We start from the raw sequence: 24,058 nt of genomic DNA on the forward strand, positions 1-24,058 counted from the left end.
AGGCAGCACAAGGATGCTGAGGGGAGAAAGCCCTTCTCAAAGGCAGCCCACCAACAGAGTGTTATTTTTCAAAATGTACCCACTCAACCCAATGGCACCCACAGCGGGGAAACATAAGCTAAATTAGTGACCTTTCAGGCCCAGATGTTAAGAGAGTAGAATAGCTGAGAAATCCAAGGGCTAAGGTCAAGATAAAGAGTGCTGCATAAATGCAACAGCTGTAAGGCACTGAAAAGGCATCAGAGCCAGTGAGCACCAGGAATATATAAATCACTCAGAGCAATCTGCTGCAGCAAGGCGTGCTAGGCTAGACAGTCTCTTTAAACTATTGCCAACACTTTCCAAAAGTGTGTGGTTAAAATTAGGCTTTCCAAGTCCATATTTAGAAATGGAAAGGCACCAGAAGTACTGAGCACCCATCGAAACATATGGGCTCACAAACCCTCTGGAAATCAGGTCACACATTCGAGGCAGAGCTTTCTCTGCTGCCTTGTCCCTGGACTGAGAATGGTCTTGGTCTGAGAGCACTGTTACCTCCACTGCTTTTCAGTTCCAAACTAAAGAAACAGCTAAGACTCAGCTTCTTGATTATGAAAAGCTTTGACCTATATAGAAAACTCAAGAAGCCTGAGCAGCAGTTCTAATGAAATATGATTTCCAGCAGTTCTGTCCACCCTGATTTCCCAATACCCATAAGGAGTGACTTAAAGCAAGGTCTGTCTCTTCTACACTCCCCTCGTTTTCATAGAACTTGCATAACTTTAGTGTCTTCATGAAGGGTGCTTAGAGTGAGGCCATGTTTTCAAACATCTCCTTGCTTATTTGGAAATATTCTCAAGGGTTTGGGGACCCTGCCACTTACAGTACAGGTTATACAAACCACATAGAGACACAAACTCGAGGGCTTTGTGTTGTTGATGTTTCTGCAGCTTCTCTCATTTATTACAGAATTGTTACAAAGTAGGAGCCTTCCAAAGGCTACAAGTATGCTTACAGAGACTTTTTGGAATCTGGTTTTGTCAGTCTTTTTGTTGTTTAGGAAAAAAACAGGGGGCTGATTCGTGCAAAAATATATACCATATTCTTCAATTTGCTTTATCGAGAAATTTACCTGAAACATTCTAAAATCTGAGAGGTGGAAAAAAAAAAGGATGAATCACCTTTAATTGCTACATATGGCCAAAAAATCCCCCAACAAAAACCAGTTAGTTTACAAGCCTTTTGTTTACTCACAGAGCAGAGTCAACTCACAAAGGATGTACTTCATCTCAGATGGGAGATAAACATTATTCCCCTGGACTAAGACACACATATCTGTAAACAACAGTGAGTATTCCTTTGGTAGATGCAATACCTGTGACCCCAGCAGCTCCCCGTGCTCTCTGCAGGCAGAAGCTGCAGCAGGAGTTCACAGGAGCAGCAGAAACAACTGATTAATTTGGGCACCAGACAGCCTGAGTTTTATTGCTGAAAACACCAGGCTCCACGTGGAAAGATGACCAACAGAAAAATCTCACCAACCACTGGCCTTTTTCCTCCACCAGGTCCCAGTCTGGTCAGGCAGAGTTCTGATTTATTTACTGCTCATTAGTTTTTAAGGCTCTGATTGTGTAAACACTCGTGTGTTTGTGTTTATTCCTGTGGTTTCAATTTTTGCTCAAAACTGTTGCAGGGAGTTCAGTTGCTGTGTTTGTCTTTCATATGGAATTGAGTTCTATCAATATGGCCTAATTAAAATGAAAATTAGGCAGCAATTAACAACTATTTCCCAAATCAAAAGGGAGCAAAAAAGCCCCTTTGAGACAATACAAAGCTTTGTGCCTTCTGACAAATTTCTTTCTTCCCCAGTCCTTGTCACATACAGGCTTTACTGGTAGGAAGAAGAAACTCATAAAAATACTCTTGTTTTCTCAGAAAGGTCTGTTTTTCCATTTAAAATAGCTTGGAGAAAATACCCCACCAGCAATTTAAAATTTGTTTTCTCAAAGCAAAACAAAATGTACTACAGCTCATCCATATGTACGTATAAATACAAAGCCATAAACAAAACACGTATAGAATCCTTGATTATTAACGTGTGCGTTTGGAACATTTCTGGTTTCAAGACAAACTTGGCTCACCTGCGGGATCTTTGCTGCTCTGACAGATGCTCAGAGCAGCTGCAGAGCCTCTTGCAGAGCCCCTGGTGCTGGGCTTATGCTCACAGGTGAGGCTGTTCAACCCCACCCTGCAGGGGGGTCACAGGGGCCCTGATTGCTTTAAAGAGCCTGGAGCAGGGCAAGGAAACACCAGGAATATCCTTGTTTGAAGCAGTTTGATGGGTTTGAGTTGTGCTCAACCCTGTAGGCATGGGAGGTGGGGGTAAAAGCCATACTGGACCTCGGTTCATGAATTCTACCAATTATTTTACTTAAAACCCTCTTCCACTGTCCTCACCCACATCAACAGATATAGTAACATCAGCAAGCACCCAAGCACCACTATAAAAAATAAATTAATTACTAGAGCCAAAAACTTAAAAAAGGGGGGATTGTTATAGATGGATAATGAGATGATTGGCTCTCACAATTAAGGGATGACTATTGTGTGAATATTAAGAGAAGCTTTAGTGATGTACAGTTATGTTAGTGTAGTTTAGATGTCCTCTGTTCTCCCCACAGTTCCCTTTCCCCCTGTATTGTTGCCATCAGACAGCCTGGGCTGTCTGGCACAGGTACAAAGAGGCTGCACAGGTGTCCCTTGCATGGGGCAGGTGGGAATGGAAAAGCTTGGGGTGCTCAGGGGGTGGGCATGGCAACACCTGAGCTCCAATGCAGGTACAAAGCAGTCTGCACTGATAAATGGCAAAGCAGAGCTGACTGACAGACTTTGGGAGGGGCCAGGGCTGGCTGATGCAACCCCCAGAGTATAAAAGACTGAGCATCCATCCTGAAGATGAACTGGCCATGTGGTGTGCATGAGGGGCAGTTCCCAGTGCTGCAGCTTTTCCTTATGTAGTCCTTTGTTGTATTTTTGTTAAGGTTTAATAAACCTCTTTAAATTTTCAAGTGAGCGGTTGTCTCTCCCAGTGTTGCAGAGTTGCCCAGGCAGCTGAGCCCCAGGCAGGGGCAGGGCTCTGCTGGCTCAGACAAGGTCAGTCCCTGCTGCAGTGTTTGCCATGTGTGATTCTCCAGCAGCTGTCAGAGCACAGGGAGCAGCAGGCACAGCCACGGGCTAATGAAGCTCATCTGGTACATTGGGTACAGGAGGTGTAATGCAGAAGATTGCATGTTCAAGCCCTGCTATTAACTCATGCAAAAGTTGGCTGTGTGCTCTTCCTGAAGATGGAGTGGAGGCTTGCAGTGTCATTACTGGGAATAAAGATGATAAATGACACTTGCTTTTCTAACCATGTGCATCTTTTCCCTCCAGTGTGACTCAAGTTCCTCCTGTGATCCACTTGGGGCAGCTACCACTCCAGGTTTTTTATTCTCATGCCTTTTACCAAGCCACTTGAAAGCATCTGCTCTTGGATGAGAGCACCTCTTTCTTTGTATGCAATTCTGTGTGTTCCTGACTGGGTGAGGAGCCCTGTGGTGGTTTTGTATCCCTATGTCTGGACCTGTTTTATCCTCCCCTGTGTATTCACCAGGGTTCTTAATGTGTCTCAGGGATTGTGCAGGGGCTCTGGCTGATTTGGGTGGAATCACTCCACAGGAGCATTCAGAATCTGACTGCTGCTCTGTGCCCTGCCACACCTTCCCTAACAGCCCAACAGCAAAGGGCACAGAGGGATGAAGGGTTTGGCTTTGAGCCCAGACCCTGCACAGAGCTGATTCCAGGGGCTCAGCTCTCCTTCAGGCAGATCCTTAGGGGGCTCAGCACTCAGGAATATCCCTGCTGATGGCAGAGCAGGGGTGTCTGGAGAGCTCAGCATCTTTGCACTGAACTCTCTGGACTCCATGAAGTTCCTCCTGGTGCTTGAATCAAAGCCAAACTCACTCTGCTATCTGTTCCTCATTGTGGGGAAGCACTGGCCTTCATCTCTCCAAATGAAACCCTCAACCCACTGAGCTCAAGAGGACTTTTGCCTTTAGCTTTGACTGAGCAACAGGATTTCTGCCACTCTGCCTCCATGTTCACCAGTGACCCTGGGAATGTCAAACATCTCCTTTTGTCACATCAGGGCTCGGAGCTCTCATGGGTGTGTGCAGCCACAGCCTCTCTGCTCCCAGGTCTTCTGAGTGCTGAAGGAATGAAAAATGCTTTAAACAGTCAGTGACAAATTTAGTCTTTTCATGGGAGTCCTCAAACAGCTCACAGGATTCACATGGCAGACTGAATTTCTCTGTAAATTAATCCACAAAAATTCTGATCCCCCTGGGGTGCTAGTGATACCATTCAGAAGTCACAGATAACATCTTTGCCAATGTTCTGTAGTATCAATGCTGTTGTCTATCTTATTTTCTCCCTTATAATTTCTTCTTATTGGTCTTTTACGTGGAACTAGCATTTTTGTCCTAATTAGACAATTGCACATTATGATACACTAATTTGTTAACCTATGTTCACAAATCTTTTAATTACAGCAGTTGTCTTTGATGTGCTGTTATTATTCAGCTACAGCAGTAAACAATTCAAGAGCTAACTGGAAGGAACTCATTATTTTCTGAGAGATGTTGTCATTATTTTTCAAAGTATTTTTTTCCTAAAAAAACAGGCAGTGAAGAACCAGAGAAACACACAGAGAAACCAAACACCTTCAGAGAAACACACTTCAGAAACCAAGCACCTCATTTCACCACACTGATAGTTATTCCTGAAAACACAAATATTTTTAAAGCATAAATAAGTTGAGGACTTATCCTTCACACTTCTAATCCTCAAGCTTCAAATCTTCCAGGGTGACCAGAAATACTTCTCTAGAGTCAGCACAGCAACAGGTCCTGGATGTGTGACCCTCCACAGTGCACCCAAGTTTCCATGCAAGCACTGTGTTAGAAGGGACACAGCCACCTGGCAGAGGCTTTTGCTAATTTTTGAAGGTGAGGACAAGATTCTACATGCCTAATTCCTACAGGTACCTAAAGGTTTAGCCCTTCTTTTGTCCTTACTTCTTGCTTAAGAAAATCATAGCTAGATGATGCATTTTTTCTCTTTCCTTTACTGTCATTGAGCTGTCTTTAATATTTTAAGGATGATAATAATGTTTTCAATCATTTTTCCCCTCTGGAGCAAGGAGGTATGGCTTGAGGAATCCCTGCTTGTGGTGATGCTTCACTTGTCTGGATGAGGTGTTTGCCTCCTAAAGTCCTATGCTTTTGATGATGCTACACATATCCCACCACAGCAACATTCGTGTGTGAACACCATGAAATCCCAGAAGGGTTTGGGTTGGATGGCACCTTGGTCCACCCCTGCTATGAGCAGGGACACCTTCCATGAGACCAGGTTGCTCCAAGTCCCATCCAAGCCAGCCCTGGGCATTTCCAGGGATGGGACATCAGCTTGGAAGTGACCTCCCTTCTGTTTTCAGGGCAAGTAAGCAAACTCATGTCTGGTGGTCTGTCTCTGCTGTGACTGAAGGAAGGGTGCTGCTTGTTTGGGGCAGCCTGCAGGTTTTTCTGTGACTTTCCTTTCCATCACTCCTCTGAGCAGCTCCCATCTGCAGGAGAAGAAGACTTTGCCCTGGTGCTGGTGCTGGCTGAGGCCATCTCACCCTGCCCACTGCTCCCAAAGCCACACAGGTATTTCACTGAGTGGGGAACCTGTGAGCCCTCAATGCCCAGGCTCCAGCCTCTCAGGAGCCCTTTGTGTTCCCCTTCACTCCCCAGGAAAGGGAGGTGCTGCATACAGATTTGGATTTTAGCTGGAACTATCAAACTGTGGAGGCTTGTGTTTTATCACCATGCACAGCATGAAGACACCACAGTTGCAATGTACAGATTGCCAGGAACAGACTGTCTTACTTGAAGATCAAGTTGTCCATGTGAATATTTGCCAGCTGCAAAGGACAGATTCAGATTTCTGGATGCTCCACTTTCCCAGGCCTGGGAAAGACTTTCTCCTGATTTTGCATCCCTCAAAAGATCAGCAACAGCTGCTGAGACCTCTTATAAGAGTAGGAAGGGGGAAAGGGAAGCATAACCAGGCCATCTGTTGTAAAACCACAACTCCTTATTGATTTCAATAGACTATTTTTGGTCCAAACAGTTCCAGCACACAAGCACTCACACACCCTTTCTGCTGGCAGTGGAAAGCCATGGCTATTATTGAGAACAGGAAAGTGAATAGCACAAAGTAGCACTGGGTCTCCAAAGCAAAATCAGCCACCCCTCCTCATTCCTGGCAGATGTTTCCCTAACCCCTTCTTTAAGCCTTGTAATGATGGAGGTGTTACGCCCTTTCCAGCAAATCTCCTCCGGTGCTGAACCCTTCCTGCCCTTGAGTGCTTTTTCTAATGTGCAATCTGTGTCACCTCGGCGGCAATTTAGGGCCATTATTTGTTGCTCTACCCACTTTTCTGGAAGAGAGGAGCAGAGCAGATGAGATAAGAGCCAGAGGAAGGGAAGACATCAGCAGAGTTTCCTGGGAAGCAAGCCTTGCTGACCTTTCTGTGCTTTTCAGCCTGTCTCATTTCTCCAGCTCTGGTTTCCACTCCATAAAACCCAGCAGCGAACGTGCCGTGCTGCAACGGCAGGGGAGAACTCGGAGGGTTCATTTTGTCACAGTTTTAAAATGTCAGATTAGGCTGCACAGTCACATTAGTACTGTTAGCTTTAATATACTCGATACCTAATCTGCCAGGGCTTCTTTATTGACAGGCTGCCTCTCTATTTGAGCTTGAATAAACTTGTGCATAAAATGTTATCAGCAATGACAGCTGAAAAGAGGTCTACTGCTCTTTAAATTTTTGATGGGAGGCAAGCATTCTGTCATTTGTGATAGCATTATATGTAATCCAACATAACAACTTGATAGTCTGATATAACAACATTCCAGCTTCCCTGCTACCATTGTAAAGAGATGCTGTGTACAAGCTGCTCCTACATGCAATAATATCAGCACTGACAGCTGGTAAAAGAGTCAAGCTCCTCTCTTTCCATTTCTGGAAAGCAACCCTCATCTTTAGTGATATTTTTTTTTCTTGGGTGTGGACAACATCTTTGCCCAAAAGTCCTGGGGAAATTGTGCTGGTTTGGAAATTCATTACAGGACAGAGTTGTCTCATGAGATGTCTTTATTTTCACAGGGCTGCCTGCAAATGTGGTACAGTGGGATGGAATTCTGTCCTGTGTCACAGCACAGGAGTTCCTCAGAGCCTTTGCTCCCTGCATGTATTTCACTTACATCTTCCAAGTTCTCTCATCACTGTTGGTTTCCCCTGTTGCCCCAGCCCTGGAGGTTTCCCAGGCCAGGTTGGATGGGGTCTGGAGCAACCTGGGATAGTGGGAGGCATCCCTGCCCATGGTAGGGGATTGGAGCTGGATGAGCTTTAAGGCCCCTCCAATCCAAACCATCCTGTGGTTCCCTGCCAGGCAGGGACTGAGTGCTGTCACCTGGAGCCCTGACCTTCTCCTTCCTTTGCTCTCAAGAACCCCAGGATAATCCCACCCAGCAGTTCTCAGTACAGCTCCAGAAGAGGTGTGCTCTGCCACCCTTCAGGGACTCTGATCCTATTCCTCCAGACAGCACCTTTCCCTTCATGCTGGACACTCCCTGCATTCACACTCATGCAAAGGAAGTGTAATACATTAATCAAATGTTTTGACCAGTACTGGTTTATTAATTGAATTTTAACTTTTTATATTGCAGTATTTAAACTGCTTGGGGTCAGGTAATTTGGAAATAAACTGCAAGTTAGTTCTCACAAGATGAAGATCAATACACAGGATAAAAGATATCCATTGGATTATGAACAGATCCTGTCCTAAAGAAATATCTACTCTGCTTTTTCTTTTGATTTTCACTCTTTTATACTTCTTCCATGCTTGTATAATTAAGTCAATGAAAATCCAGTGGAGCAATGCAATTTAATTTAGCTGAGCTGCACCAGTGTGAAACTGGTATGGAGTAAGGATCAGTGCTGGCTGACAGGGCAGCACCAGCTTTGGCAGTCGTGTCCACAACCAGTCCATTTTTTCACATACTCCACTGCACAGTACAGCAACATCAGCAAGAACCCAAGAGTCATTGAGAAATATCCAGAGGGATGTTCAAATGGAGGAGCACATTTAAAAATTACACCATATGTTCCTGAACGAGCTGTCAGGCAACACTTCCAGGCAGGTGGATACCAGACCCAAACATAAATAGCTGAGGTGTATTTTAAGGCACAGGTTTGAGGAGGAGGCTGTGCTTCACCTGATCTCTGGTTGGCAGAGAACATTGTGATAACCTCACCTGCCCCTGGATAGAACAGGAATCACAGAATTTCACAGGGGGTGTTTTTCCCTTCTGTTCTCATTTTTATTCCTGTCTGTACATGTCACAGCATTTCTTACATTTGTAGTTAAATCTCTCAGCACAGAATCACAGAATGGGTTGTGCTGGAATGGGACCTTATAGTTCATCCCATTCCACCTCTGCCATGGCAGGGACATTTTCTGCTGTTCCAGGCTGCTCCAAGCCCTGTCCAGCCTGGCCTTGGGCACTGCCAGGATCCAGGGGCAGCCACAGCTGCTCTGGGCACCCTGTGCCAGGCCTCACCCCGCTCATAGTCCAGACTTTCTTCCCAATATCTAATCTAATTTGATCACCTTTTCATTTAAAACCATTCCCCCTCGTTCCATCACAACAGGCCCTGCTAAAAGGTTTGTTCTCATCTTTCTCATAGGCTCCCTTTAGATACTTGAATGTGCTCTAAGGGCTCCCTGAAGCCTTGTCTTTTCCAAGCTGAACAATCCCCATCCCAGAGCCTTCCCCACAGGACAGGTTCTCCATCCCTCTGTTATAGATGAGCAATGCCATGGTTGACTCCCACAATTAAAGGCAAATATCCTGTATGTATGTTAGGAGCAGTTTTATAGATTTATAGTTGTGTTTTCCCCCCTTGTGTTGTTCTCAGGGGTGCCCTGGGTTTGGGACATTTGGGAGGGTCACTCGTTCCTGTGTCAGCACCTGAGCTCCAATCAAGGTGTCAGGCAGTGATCTCCAGCACTGGGCAGGGAAGGAGGAGTCCATGGACAGAACTTTGGGAGAGGCCAAAGGGTTAAAAGGTGAAACCTCCATGGTGTGGGTGAGCACATGGTGGGGAAAATCCTCTGCTCTCAGTGCTGTATGACTTTCTCTATTCAGTCCTCTGTTGTATTTTTGATAGGGTTTTAATAAACCTTTGATAATTTTCTGGAAGTGAGTATCATTTCTCACAATCTTTTATCTTTTCTGAGGTGCAATCTATCAGTGTTTCCCTGCAGCCTGGGCCCTGTGAGGAGTGGTTTGTGCCAGGAATGATTTCTCCAGGTGGAGGAGATCCCCTTCTCTCCCTGGCTGAGAGAGGGATGCTGGGCAGGGGTGCAACCTGCACTTGCTGGGGTGTCATAGTTTGACATAATAGGAATTTAGGGAAGTGAGGTAAAAGATTTTTGTGCAATTTTTGTGTAACTGAGTGCGCTGAGATACCTACTAAGGAAAGGCTTCTTGACATACTGTGACACTATTGACATTAAAATGTAAAAATAAGAAAATATAAAATATAAAATAGGAGAGCAGAATGGAGGGAGGAAGTCAGGAGAGCTGGAGCCATGCAGTGACCCCAGGCTGGAAGCTCCCTGCCTGCTGAGGTGTCAAACACCACAGGGTTTGTGCAGGGCCTGCTCAGGATGGATGGAGCTGGACAGCTCATCTTTGCACAGGAAGCAAAGTGGCAACTGTGAATTAAGGAAGGTGCATGAGTGGGTTTAAAAAACGGATCAAACCAGTGTTAGGGGCAACACCAAACTGGGTTAGGAAAATGCCTAATGGAGAGTAGCCTTACTGAGGCTAAAAAGGCTGATGCTGTCCTCATCAGAGCAAATCCACCAGCTCCATTTGGGGGAAATTCATTTTACAGACAGGATGGTCCCTCCTTACCTGAAGTCCACACCTGTCCTAGTGCTGACCACTTGGGGTGAGCTGAGATGACACTTGCTCATAACCCAACTACCTTTAACAGCAGCTAAGAGCTGAGAGAGAGGCCAGAGGTGTGTATTAAACTGTAGACAGCTTTTAGTAGTTGATGAAATGCCTTTTCAGTGATAACTTAAATCAGAGGGTGAGAGAAGTGGAGGGAATCTGTGATTTTTTCCTTCTTCCCATGCACCAAAGGCAGGCTCAGAGGGGACAGCCACTGCACCTTACCACCATGGGTTAATTGAATGCTGCTTCATTCATGCTGTATTTTTTCAGTAAACACACATCAACTCTGAAGATCTTAATTAGTCTTTAGAAAAACCCAATATGCTATAATTCTTCCACTGAGGTCTACATGGAAAACAAGGAACATATTTCAAATGCAATGGCAACAAACAAACAAGTGTGCACAGCCCCAGTCTATAGACCCAGTACACACACATGCACTTCCCTAATATGCTTGCTTAGGCTTTACAATCTGTTTATTAATTCGTGAGTAGACTTGATATGCCCTCTGGAAAAAATACTAAAATAATATCTCTCAATTGGCTTCACTGCTGTATGCCTCTAATTAAGTAATGTACACCTCCACTTGCTATTAAACAGTTCCATGATTTTTAACACCAGTGTTGTTTGGTGCCAGCTATAAAAATTTTTAACAGCTCTCCTGTTACCACTCTTCTCCTAAGTACATGAAAGTGGCTTTACATATTTGACCTTTCCCTTCCCTGCTCCCACATTTTAACCCTTCTTTCCCACTGCAGCAAGGAGCTGAAGCATTGAAGGTCTCACAGAGATGAAGATGAAAGCTCCCCACTGCTTGGCACAGGAATATCCACCAGCATGCCTCTGAGGGCAGGGCACTCTGGGCTTCCCCTGAGACTGCCAGGTGTCACCATCACATTTTCTGAAAAATCCCTTCACCAGGATTTCGTCTCCTGGGAAGCTGAGAAGCCTCAGAGAAAAATGAAAACAATAATTATCTGATTTGCTTCTCCTGTGTTTTGCTGCTTTGGAATTTGGTTTGGACGTTGTTTACCAACAGGTGGTTGTTTCATTGGTTTCATGTGAATTGTTTTGACTTAATGACCAATCACAGCCAGCTGTGTTGGGGCTCTGGAAAGAGTCAGGAGTTTTTCATTATTATCCTTTAGCCTTCTGTCTGTATCCTTTCTGTATTCTTTAGTATGGTTTTAGAATATAACATAACATAACATAACATAACATAACATAACATAACATAACATAACATAACATAACATAACATAACATAGCATCCTTCTAAAAACATGGAGTCAGATTCATCATTTCCTTCCTGCCACGGGAGACCCCAAAAATACCACAGCCAGGTATGGTTTGAGGAGTAAAATTCTACTTTTGTGAGTGAAACTAAGCCACAGAAGTAAAGCTGATCCATAGCAAAGGCCAGGAGAGATGCTATGGCAGCATCTTCATGCCAGGAGCTGTCAGCCTGGTACTAAACAATCACTTTAACTCCAAATAAAAGAGAAACCCTTTAGCCACCCCACAGCCTAACACCCAGTAATCTCCAGCAAGGCAAGAGCAAATCCATGGGATTATTTTCCTTTTCAAGGTAAGCAGGGGAATGTTTTCAGCTGGAATTGGGCCATGAGGCTGACACATCTGGGGATGAGGCACACCCTGCAGTTCGGGGAGCCAGGTGCGTCCATCCCAGAATCACCCATGCAAGGGGACCCTCTGGCCCAGTCCTGGACCAATGGCCAACCAAAAACCTCATCTGGAGGAGCAGCTGCTGTGTCCTGACCAGTTTTCATGGTCATTTAACCAAGGAGGAGCGAGGAGGAACAGCTCATTGTGGCTGAGGGAGCTGCAGAGCCTGCAGGGACCTGCTCTGGGCCACCATCATTGTGTGTATTTTCCTCTTACAATTCACAGATAACGAAGATTCTGAATAATGAAATTTTTACCCATAAGTTGAAGAAAGAAAAGCAGATCTGTGCCCTGTCCACAGGGAAGGCACAGGCAGATAAGCAATTTCTTCTGACCACTCTGACACCATGGATGTTCTGAGTGCTGTTTGGAATTCTAGAATGGATCATTCTCCAAACCCCCAAATGTCTGATCTCTAAATCAGCACGGTGTGATCCCAATGAGCAGGTCAGAGCAGTGATTGCCCCATGGACACCCTGCCCAGAGCCCTGCCCTGGGCATGTTGAGTGGGACAGGCAGAGCAGCAGCAGCAAGGGCCAGGTGCAGCCTGAGCTCTGCTGTAGCCCCAGCTCTTCTTGGGCAGTAGCTGCACGTCTTGTGCAGCAGCTACTGCATCTGTGAATGATCTTACCTGTCTGTGAAATCCTTTGTAACATCCTGGGAGCGTCACAGTTTAACAATACAAGTGTGAAAAACTCTCCTTCAGTTCTCAGCAGTGAGGAAGTCTGGCAAGGGCTGAAAGCACTTGAAATTAGATCCTGAAAGGCTTTTGCCAGCAAACCAGCATCCATCCACCCCAAGCAGCAGCCCCTGGCTCTCTGGTCAAAAGGTGAAAATGGCTCATGGCAGCTCTCTGCAAAATTACTTGTCCTGGGAGTTATCAGGCCATGCCACATAGGATGTACACCAGATCCTGCCACAGACCTATGGAGCGTCTTTGTGGCCTTAAAACAATTTTTTCCTTGTTTTTGCTTCCTAAGATAAGGGGATGTTAGTGTTGATAAAAACGAGAGCAGGCTCCCGGTACAAAAGTGATTTCAGCATTTATTATAATAAAAGAAAGGCCTAAAGCAAGGGGGCCCGGGCCGGGCAGGAGTGTTCCCATCAGGGATGGAGCAGCGCCGGCGCTGGGGCTGCTCAGCAGTGATGGCCCCGATGATGGCCCCCATGTTCCAGGTGGAGCTAGACACCTTCCCTGGGTCAGATGCCCCTTTTTTATCCTGTTTTTGTCCCTTTGGATTGGTTTCTGTTTGGATCCTTCATTTGCATGGAGGTTTAAGGCGCTCAATTGGCCCATGTCAGTTCTGTCCAGGCTGGCTCGTTTCTCTTGGGAGCGGTGCAGCTTACTGAGGTGTAATTTCTTATAACGACCCTTTTAACCCCTTTTACCATAATCAAACTAACAGTACATGATGAAAACGAGTCCAGACTCCAGGTAGTAAAGTGATTTCAGCATTTATTATAATAAAATAAAGGCCCAAAGCAAGGGGGCCCGGGCCGGGCAGGAGCGTTCCTGTCAGGGATGGAGCAGCGCCGGCGCTGGGGCTGCTCAGCAGTGATGGCCCCGGTGTTCCAGGTGGAGCAGCACGGATTCCCTGGGTCAGATGCCCCTTTTTATCCTGCTTTTTGTCCCTTTGGATTGGTTTCTTTTTGGATCCTTCATTTGCATGAATGTTTAAGATTGATTGACAGAACCATTACAGTTCTGTCCAGGCTGGCTCGTTTTGCTTGGGAGGTGCTGCACTTTACTGAGGTGTAATTTCTTATAACTATCCTTTTAACCCCTTTACAATATAACAACCAAACTAAAAGTACATGCTTAACAATTATCAACTATTTTACAACAGTTTGTAACCTATTTTTAACAAGTGTCACGGCACCTGTCAGGGCACTGGCTGTGTTTGCTGCCTGCTGGCCTCATGCAGGAGGGCTCACCGTGGGGAAGACCCTGTCCTGGTACAGCCCTGCCTGTGCTGCTTCCCAGAGCTGCTCCCTCACCAAATGATTTTCTGAACTGCACACAGGTCTGTCTCAGCAAAGGCCCCTGTGTCTGCACAGGAGAGCCAACATGGGGACTCTTGTGCAGTATTGTAAATCAAAGGTGACTCCAACAAAGGGGAGAGAATGATGCATCTGACTCCATGGATATCAGAAGGCTAATTAATTACTTTTTTATACTATACTATACTATACTATACTATACTATACTATACTATACTATACTATACTATACTATACTATACTATACTATACTATACCATATACATTTAATCTAAACTGAATCTGCCAAGCACTCACTCTGCACACACCTGCTCACACTGCACAGAATCTCATGACTGTCACCCACAGTCCCAACACACACACACACACACACACCTGGCCCTGATAGGGCAAGGAAACGAAACACCATCACTTTGGGTAAACATTCTCCATATTGCATTCTACTTAGGCACAACACAGGCACAGCAAGTGATAAAAATTGTGTTTTCCCATTCTCTGAGGTTCAGAGAATGTGAATATCAGAAATCCTTGGGAAGAATTGTGCCTTGCTTTTCTCTGTGAAGAGAAATGTGGTAACACTGCAGGTGATCAGGGGACCCACACTGATAATCAAAGAGGGCACAGGAACAGCGAGCAGCACAGACCCACCAGGACGTGTCCCTCAGGACTCCCCAGAGGCCCCTGGAGCAGCCAGGGGCTGTCACACCTGCTGGGGGTGACACACATAAATAGCACACGTGTGCCAGCAGGGAGGTGTAGCTGTTTGCAGGCAGTTGCATGTGAAGCAGGCAGACAGGTGCCATCAATCCAGCCTCAGCCCCAGCCAAGTCCTGCCATTCACTGCTCGGATTCAGAGCACTAGGCACAGCCTGGAACTGACTGGCGTCCTCAAAAGCCACTTCTGAAGGCAGGTTCTGCTTGGAGGAATTGCTGTGTCCCTGCATTGCCACTATCCCTAGAAGAGAAGTGTGCCTAATGGGGGAGAAGGGTAATCTCATTTTATATGAAATTATATTAGTGACAGTTCATTCCTGGCACTGCTGAGAGGGCTGGGCAGGCTGGATGGTGCTTTCATGGTACTTACTGATCCAAAAGTAAATAACTGAAAAGAAAATGTCACCAGGGTATGGGAAATGGGGAGAGAGCAGCAGCAGGAGCACATGGGGATGAGGTCAGGCACCACCAGCAGCCCAGCACACAGATGGGAAAGGAGAAAAAAGGGCATCTATTGCCCAGGGCAGGGATGAAGAGGAGCACAGGAAGAGGAAAAGGAGGAGTGGACAGCAGCAGAGCCTGCTTGGTTATCCCAGGGTGCAGAAATTTCCTGTAGTGGCTTTGCTGCCCTCAGTGCCTGTAGCTCAGAGCAGGCAGGGCTGGCAGCCCTGGGCAAATGCCAGGCTCCAAGCAGGACAGGCACAGCACACATCTCTATCCTGCTGCATTTCTTCACTGAAAGACACTTCCACTGAATGGAGAGTCAGCAATTTGTATGCAACCCTACAGGGCAATCAGCGCTGTGGAACTGAATATATGCACCCTGATAAAGACCTCATAAACACCAGGTCACTGCCAGACTCCTGAAACCAAAGCTCATCATCTGGGGCTTCATCATGTAGCAGCAGGCTGCTGGCAGGCAGGGCAGGGTGAGCAGAAAGCACCAGCACACCCCATCTCAGGACACCTCTGGCCTCACCAAAGCTTCAGCCCGTGGGTCTGGGTGCACTGGTGAAACTGGTGCAGGTGTTCATGGCCAGCCAGGCACACCTCCATCCCTGCAGGTCTGACCCAGCTCACAGATGGGGGCCCAGCCATGAGAAAGATGCTCCCAGTGCAGAGGAGGAAGAGCACTGAGACATTTATCCATGGATTGTGAAAGAACCTGCAACTCCCAGCCCATGTGGACACAGTGCAGAAACAGCCCCAGCACCAGCACCCTCCACCTGCCCTCCCACCTTCCACCCTCTGCAGCAAATTCCAGCTGCCTCTGCCCTTCAGACAGATCCCTGTGGGGCTTTCACCTCACAGAGAAGGAACAAGACCTGTGAGAGCATCCTTGTGAAGAAACAAGGACGTACTCATCTCTCAGCTGGGGGAACCAAGACCCAAACAAATGACCCCCCCTGTTCCCCTCTGCAGGGAAAAACATCCAAGCCTGGAGGAGACAGCCCAGATCCCCCTCCTGTGCCCAGCTGGGAACATGCACTGCTGGCTCTCCCCTCTGAGCTAAACTAAGCTGCAGCAAGATCCCTTGGGTCCATGGACTGACCCTTGCCTTGTTCCTGCTGTCAGAACATAACACCTGCACTGTCATTGAACAAACAGATCAATAATTAGTTATTTCTGCTCAAAAGTGGCAATAAAGTACGTTATTTGTGGTTTATTACTCACAGTTAGGGATATAATAAAATAACATCCACTGGCCATTTAAAGATTTTGGGAGCTAAGTTTGCACAGACAAGAATCCATTTTGCACATTACAGTATTCCAGGGAGTGGGAAATGACCTTGTTCCTGCCTTCAGGTGTCCAGGGGGCAGGAGGCCCTGTGAGATGCTCTTTCCCCTGGCCATGGTGGTGCTGAGCTGCAGCTCCTGGCAGAGCAGCACGTTCTGCAGGGCTGGGTTACAACCCTGGGCTTGCAGAGCTCTCACATCAACTGCTTTGTTGCAGGAGGTGGTGAAGCAGCCAAATGGACTGAAACACAGCCAGGCCTGGCACTCCCCAGGAGCAGAGGCAGTCTCTCACTTTCTTTTGCAGTCTTGTCCTTGCTGACGGCTCTGCTGCATCACATGCAAATGTCAGAAATGTCTTGTTCTCTTCTGCTCAGAAAGGAGAGGTTTGCTTTCCCCACAGTGAGGTCCCAAACTCTCTTTCTACCATTCTCTCACCTTCTCCTGCTCACTTCAGCCTGACTGTGGTCCACAGACTCTTTCTGGTGGCAGCCTGACTTACTCTGCCACAAGCCCAGCAAACAAAATGAGGAGATTTCTTTTGGTTGATGCCTTCGGCTGGCTCAAAGTGAGGATCACCAGAGCTACCACAGGAAATCATCATCAGGAGACCTCAGAGATCATTGTGGTTTCTCCTCAGAAAGCTGAACACAACTGGATCTCCCATTTTCCCCTGTGTTGAGCGAGCTGATGGAGGAACAGCCACTTTCCATTCTGTCTTGGTTTGAACAGACAGGTGTCTGCTAAGGAAGGCAGGAGCCTCCCTTGAAATGGAAAATGTAAACCCCCTGCCCCAAATTATTATAATTTTGAAATTAAGGGGCTCTCAGGCAAAGATATGGGAGTAGGAATAACAGTTCTTTATTAGGGAAGAAAATTTTGAAATAAAATTTAAAAATGGAGTAATGCAAAACAGCACTGGCAGAGTGAGAGCAGTCCCTGTCCCCTGTGTGTCAGGGGGTGGCACAGCCCCATCCCATGGGGGCTCAGCCCTCCTGCAGTGCCAGCTGTGGCTCTGCTGGAGCAGGGATCCTGCACAAGGGGGGAGTTTTCCTCTGCAGCTCCAGGGCTGCTGCAGATGGGCCTGGGCTCCCTCTGGCCATGCAGGGCAGCAGAAGCTGCTCCTCTGGCAATGCACTGGGCAAAGGCTGCTGTGCTGTGCCAGGCTCCCATTGGATCCAGGTAGGAATGCTTGGCTCCTGCCCTGGGCGCAGCATCTCCCCATGGGATGCTGGAATTGGATCAGCCCTGCAGGGACACTCAGTGGCCATGGACAGCAGAGATCTCCTGCAGGGAGGATTGGCTGGGGGAGAGATCAAGAAAACTGCCCCAAGAACAGCAGAGAACTGCCCCAGCTCTGACAGATGGCAATTACCCAGCCAAATCCTCCACCCTATATCACATTTCCAGGGCTATGTCCCATTGAGGCACAGCTGTGTCACACGGAGGGGACAGCTTGGTGTCCACACTCACTCTGTGCCACTGCCACAGAAGCTGCCAAGCCCAGCTCTGCCCTTTCAGCCATTTCCAAAGCTCACAGAGCTCTCTCTGTGCCTTCACACACAGCTGTAAAAGCTGGATTTGTTTCTTCCCATGCCCCCACCACGGTGACAAGTCCAGCTCTGCAGTGGGTGCTGCCATTCTCGTTGGGCACACAGAGGGCAGCCACAGCCTGTGCTTCCTGTTTGAACATGTGCTGTGGAAGGGATAAGCATCAAAGAAATTATTTTTTAAAATGTTTATTGGCATGCCATTTCAGGACAAAGAGGTTTTTTCTTCCTCCACGTTATCACAGATATCACCAGAGGAACAGACCAATCAGGGCTATTCCCTGAGCCATTCCCTCAGGGGTTTGGTGCAGGGCAATGTGTTACAGCAAAGCAGCACCGTTGGTACTCTAAACCATTTGTACCTGTGTTGAAATATTACTGAGTTAATTCCTTGTGCTGGGAACAATCTCCACATGATCCATCTGGGATACAAGGCCACGTGGATGGATCCTCAGTATCAGGCTCCTGGTCCTTGCCATGTCTTGATGTTTCTCTCCTGCCATCACAACATTCTCACTGCAGCATTGTGACAAAACACATTATTCTGATCAAATACACCTGGGGGAATTCTTCTGTGGCAATTAGAGAGGGACACCATGATTTTACTGTAAATTAGAACCAAAATATCTATAGAAAGTGAGGGCAGAAAGAAGGGGCCATGCTCAGGTACATTATTTAGAAAGAGTTGTTTTTCTCATCCCTAATAAACCATCTGCACGTGATGTTTCACCCAGGTGAAACACAAGGTGCCCTCTGGGGTTTGCCCAGTGCTGAGGGGTTCCATCTGGGCTGTGCTGGGCCAAGAGAAGATGAGTTCAGTGTGTTGCATCCTAAAACAGGGCTTGGTCTGGGCAGGGCTCAGCAGTTCCTTGCAGGAACCCCCTCAGCTGAGCTGTGCAGGGAACACCCCCAGCCTGTCCTGGGCCAGGCTCAGCAGGAAGGCAGCTCCAACCTGAAGAGCATCAGAACTGCATGAGGAACATCTCTGCAGGGCACAGCAGGGCTGGATTGGGTGTTTGTGCTTCTTCCAGGCTGATTTCACAAGCAGAGCCAGCCAGGCAGGAAGAGCCTTCAGAGCAGCACATAACCCCAAAAGTCCCAGAGCAATTAAAACATGGACAGAGGGCACACAGGGGTTGTTTAGATGAGGAAAGGTGTTATAATTGTAGGGAATGCCCTGATGAAGGCAGGAATGATGAATCTGACTCCATGGTCTCTGAAAGCTAATTTATTACTTTATTATACTATATTATATTAAAGAATACTACACTATACTAAAGAATACAGAAATGATACTTACAGAATGCTAAAAAGATAATAATGAAAACTCCTGACTCTCTCCAGAGTCCTGACACAGCTTGGCCCTGATTGGCCAAAGAGTGAAAACAACTCCCAGCAAAATGCAATGGAACAATCACCTGTGGGTAAACAATCTCCAAACACATTCCACATGAGCACAACACAGGAGAAGCAAATGAGGTAAGAATTGTTTTCCTTTTCTCTGAGGCTCCTCAGCTTCCCAGGAGAGAACTCCTGGGCAAAGGGATTTATCAGAGAATGGGAATGCCACAGAAAGGAGACTGCCACGTTGAAACAGAGGTGCAGAGGAGCCAGGCCAGACTGAAGGTGTCCCTCAGCCCAGTTCAGGATGGTGTTTTGGATCTTGCTGGGTCCCTGCAGACACACAATGGTGAGCAGGGGAATACAGCAGGCATCACACCCCATTTATGCAGCTCAGCAGTGCTAGAGGCAGGGCCCACTGGCCACAACCCCTCCTCATCTCTTTTCACAAATAATTGCTCACAGTTTGGGTTGGTGCCACTGATGTCTGTCCTGCTCACCAGCAGGTGCCCCACACGCCCACTCCCATGGGGTCACCCCCAGCACTGGCCACAGTTCCCTCCCACAGGGACGAGGCTCTTGCAGGGGTTTGTGCTGTGTTTTTAACTACAGGCTTTGATATGAAATGCTCCTGAATATGTGCTAGAGCAGCACTTTGCTCCCACCCCCTTCCAGCCTTTCTTGGTATCAGAGGCCAAACCACAATGAGGGAAATTTTTTGTTCCATATCTTTACAGTGCTTCTTCCAGTAGCACATAAAACAAATTAGCCACTTAGGCCATTATTAGGCACTTATGGCCTTTTGATGTTTATGATTTATAACAGCAATTTGCACTTATGTAGCACATTTCAGTTGAGGCTAATACAGCAATGATAGTGCTTTGCATTGCAGGCTCGTCCTCCCTCTCCAGCTTTGGAGAGCTCTGGGAGCAGCAGCAGGGAGCTCCTCTGGGGTGCCAGGAGTCCTGTGCTGCTGGGCATCTCTCCATCATCTCTCCATCTTCTCTGCATCTCATCCCCAGACTGGGATCCATGCTCAGGGCCAGCCTTCCTGGCCAGGCACCATGGCCCTGGTAGAGGAAAGTGCTGCAGAAAGGGCTCTGCAGTCCATAAGAGCTGGTTCAGCTCTGTGGTAGACATAGGAGGGTCTGGTTTTCCTTTGGCTGATGTTTTTGGCAGCTCTTCCAGCAGCAATAAGAAGCTTTTCTCTTTGTGTGAGCAGGTGCTTTGCTGCAGGCTGGGCAGGGAGGGTCAGCTGGGCACCCCTGAGCCCAGGGCAGGGCCAGCAGGTCCAGGGGCTCTGCTCTGCCCCTGCATGTGGCACCTGGGATGTGCTCCTGGTGTTTGGGTCCCCAGCCCCAGCACAGGAGCCCTGAGCACTGCTGAGCCCACACTCAGAGGAGTCAAACTCTCCTGGCCTCTTCAGGGACAGAAACCCAAACTCCAGTGAAATGTGGCAGGAATTCCTGGCTCTGGGCATGGTTTATATCCCAGAGCACCTGAGTGCTCCTGTACAGAACCCAGCCCACTGTCACCTGCAGCTTTTCCTCTCTCAGGATTTACAGGAGACTTGGAAAGAGTTATCTGCCTGTCCCAGAATCTGATTGTCTCCCTCAGCATCTTGCTGCAGTTTAATTTAGCTCAGAGGGGAGAGCCAGCAGTGCATGTTCCCAGCTGGGCACAGGAGGGGGATCTGGGCTGTCTCCTCCAGGCTTGGATGCTTTCCCCTGCAGTGGGAACAGGGGGGTCATTTGTCTGGGTCTTGGTTCCTCCAGCTGAGAGATGAGAATGTCCTTGTTCCTTCTCTGTGAGGTGAAAGCCTCACAGGGATCTGTCTGAAGGGCAGAGGCAGCTGGAATTTGCTGCAGAGGGTGGAAGGTGGGAGGGCAGGTGGAGGGTGCTGGTCCTGGGGCTGTTTCTGCACTGTGTCCACATGGGCTGGGAGTTGCAGGTTCTTTCACAATCTATGGATAAATGTCTCAGTGCTCTTCCCAACTCACAGCTGTCCCTCTCTTTGCTCCTGGGCACCCCCTTGGCTTCCTTCCCTCCTTGCACAGTCATGGGGAGATGCTCAGAGACAGCAGAAACAAAGATGTTCTGGGCCAGTTCTCCAGGATATAGGTCTGACAAAAACTGCTAATGATGCAAACTCATTATCTGTAAACATGCCCTATTTCTTGGAGATGTTTTAGAAAATTAAACATGCTGTTGACTCAAAAGTTTACCTTTATGCAAATCAAAATGTCAACATCTGGCAGGAAGACTCATGGATTTTTTTCAGCCTGTCTGTAGGAAGGGGCTGCCTTCTCTATTTTGGTTTTGCCCAGACACTCCTCATCATAATCATGCTAAGCACATCCTGAAGTGATTTTTCTGGTAAAGGCAAGTGTAGAGAGCTAAGCATTAAATGCTCTTTCAAAGCCACCAGGAATATCAGTGTTTGCTTGTTTTCTGGTCTGTAACAGATGCTGGCATTCAGCATTTGGAGTGCCTGGGGAAAAAAGGGAAAAACAAAGATTGCCACGACAAGGTTAGCAAATGACAGTTATTTGTCAGCAAATCTCCTCCCCCTGCAGGGAGGCTGCTGCTCCTGAATGGGAGCTCCTGGCTCCCTGTGGGCTCTGCACAGAGGGGCTGTGGTGGCACAGAGTGACAGGCAGAGCCACCAGGTGACAAACAGCCCCACAGCACCAGCTGTGCTGCTCACCCCAACCCACTCTGGTAGCCCTTGGCACCTTTAAAAGGCACTTGGGAGGAATCAATGGCAGGTAATTGATTGGCAAGTGCTGCCTCCAACAGACCCTCTGCTCATTGGCACTGGCAAAACCACTCAGGCAACAGAATTCTAAGATCAGCATAACTCTGGAGAGTTTAAGGGAGCTTTAAGAGATATTTGAGAGTAGGAATATTCACCCACACACACCTGCATGTTCACACAGAGGGTCCAGTGCCAAGCTCTGCAAGTGCAAGGCCCTTCTACCTGTGCCCAGCACAACCTTCTGGTGGCTGGCCCTGCACAGGAGTGATGGAGAAGTGCCCAAACATCCCCCACTGGCCTCATGTCTTGGTTTGGAAAGACAGGAGTCTGCTAAGGAAGGCAGGAGCCTCCCCTGAAATGGAGAATGTAAACCCTCCCCACCCCTCTGAATTGCTATAAATTTGAAATTAAGGGGCTCTCAGGCAAAAATATGGGAGCAGGAAATAACAGTTCTTTAATAGGGAAAGGAAAAAAAAGGATAAAATAAACAATGCAGTGCACTAGAACAACACTGACAGAGTCAGAACCCAACCTGACACCCTGTGGGTCAGGGTGTTGGCAGCAGAACCATTGGAATTGTGGCTCAGCCCTCCTGCAGTGTCAGGGGTGGCTCTGCTGGAGCAGGGATCCTGTAGAGAAGGATGGATTCTTCCTCTGAAGATCCAGTGGAAGGAGAGGCAGCTGCTGTTCCTCTGGGCAATCCAGTGCAGAAGCTGTGCTGGTGTTCCAGAATCTCCAGATTCTATCCAGGTAGGAATGCTTGGCTCCTCCCTCTGGGCTCACATCTCCCAATGGGATGCTGTAGTTCTTATCAGCCATGCAGGGACATTCAATGGCTGTTATCAGCAGGTGTCCCCTCCCAGGGAGGTGTGAATGTGGTCACTCAGAGAGAGAGATAAGGCAAACTGCCCACTTGACAAAGGTAATCTGCCCTACAGATGGGAATAGAAAACATCTTGCATTGCAATCTGGAACACCTCATTTGCCCACTGTGGGCGTTGTCCTTCCACCCCAGTCCTGTGCCATTCCCTCCTGGATTTCCTGCTCTCCCTCCTTTTAATTCCTGGGAATTAAAAATGCCAACTTTTCATCAGCTTCTTTCCCTAAAGTGGGTCTCAGCCATGGTACAGCTGCTTTCCTGTTCGTTATTAACCACCAGGCAGCTCTTCCCTCTGGATTCCCTCTTGGGCCAGGCCTGCTGTTGGCACACTGGGATCTCAGTCATGCCATGAGCACCAAGCCCTTCCCCATGCTGTGCTCCAATCCTCTTTCAAGCTATGGGAAATGCAGGGGAAAGCAGCTCTGCTGTGCTGCTTGGCAATGTGCAATTAGCTTGAAGCACTGACATATAAATAAAAAACAGTGGACGTGCACATAAACAAAATCTATTGCATCTCCTGCTTTCTGGAGTCAAGTGCTGTGCTGGGAAAACATTGCCTCTTTATCAGCTTTTATCTCTGGCAATCAATTCATTTGGGCCAACCAAGAAGCTTCAGAGGAAAGACACAGATTTTCCAAGTTTTGTTTTCAGAGCTGGCCAATCCTCTCCTTCACCCTGAAAATGAGTTTCTGAGCAAGGCTGGGAAAATGCAAACCCAATGGGACCCAGCAGAGCTTTGGGGTCTCCTCCTTCCCCCAGCACATGCCAAGGCTTCCCAGGGGGTTCCAGTCACGTTGCTGCCACCACTGCCAGGACAGGACAGTGTCCCCAGGCTGGGTGTCAGCAGAGGGTTTAGTGCAGGAGCACTGTGATTCCTGCAGGAGAAAAAACATTGCTGCAAAGGGTTCAGAGGCTGATGTTTTGGCAGTGAGAGTGTTATTTTTTCCCCTCATGGCTATAAATCTATAGGTTACATTCTTCTCAGTGCCACAGGGAAAATGCTCTTTTATGAGAAAGGCAAAGAGTGAATGAGTGAGCTGATATTACCCTTAAAGGAGGCTGGGACACACTGGGGCAGTCAGGAAGCCTTTGGGCCAGTTGCAGAATTGATTTTGCTTTTCTCAGACACATAACATGCTCCAAACCCTGGCTGGCTGTTGGCTGGGTGTCACTGTCATATTTTCAGGAAAAATCTCTTTGCCAGGATTTCTTCTCCTGGGAAGCTGAGAAGCCTCAGAGAAAAAGGAAAACAATATTATCTCATTTGCTTCTCCTGTGTTTGCTGCTTTGGAATGTGGT

The sequence above is a fragment of the Molothrus aeneus genome, chromosome 20 (assembly GCF_037042795.1).
Source record: "Molothrus aeneus isolate 106 chromosome 20, BPBGC_Maene_1.0, whole genome shotgun sequence".
NCBI lineage: Eukaryota > Metazoa > Chordata > Aves > Passeriformes > Icteridae > Molothrus > Molothrus aeneus.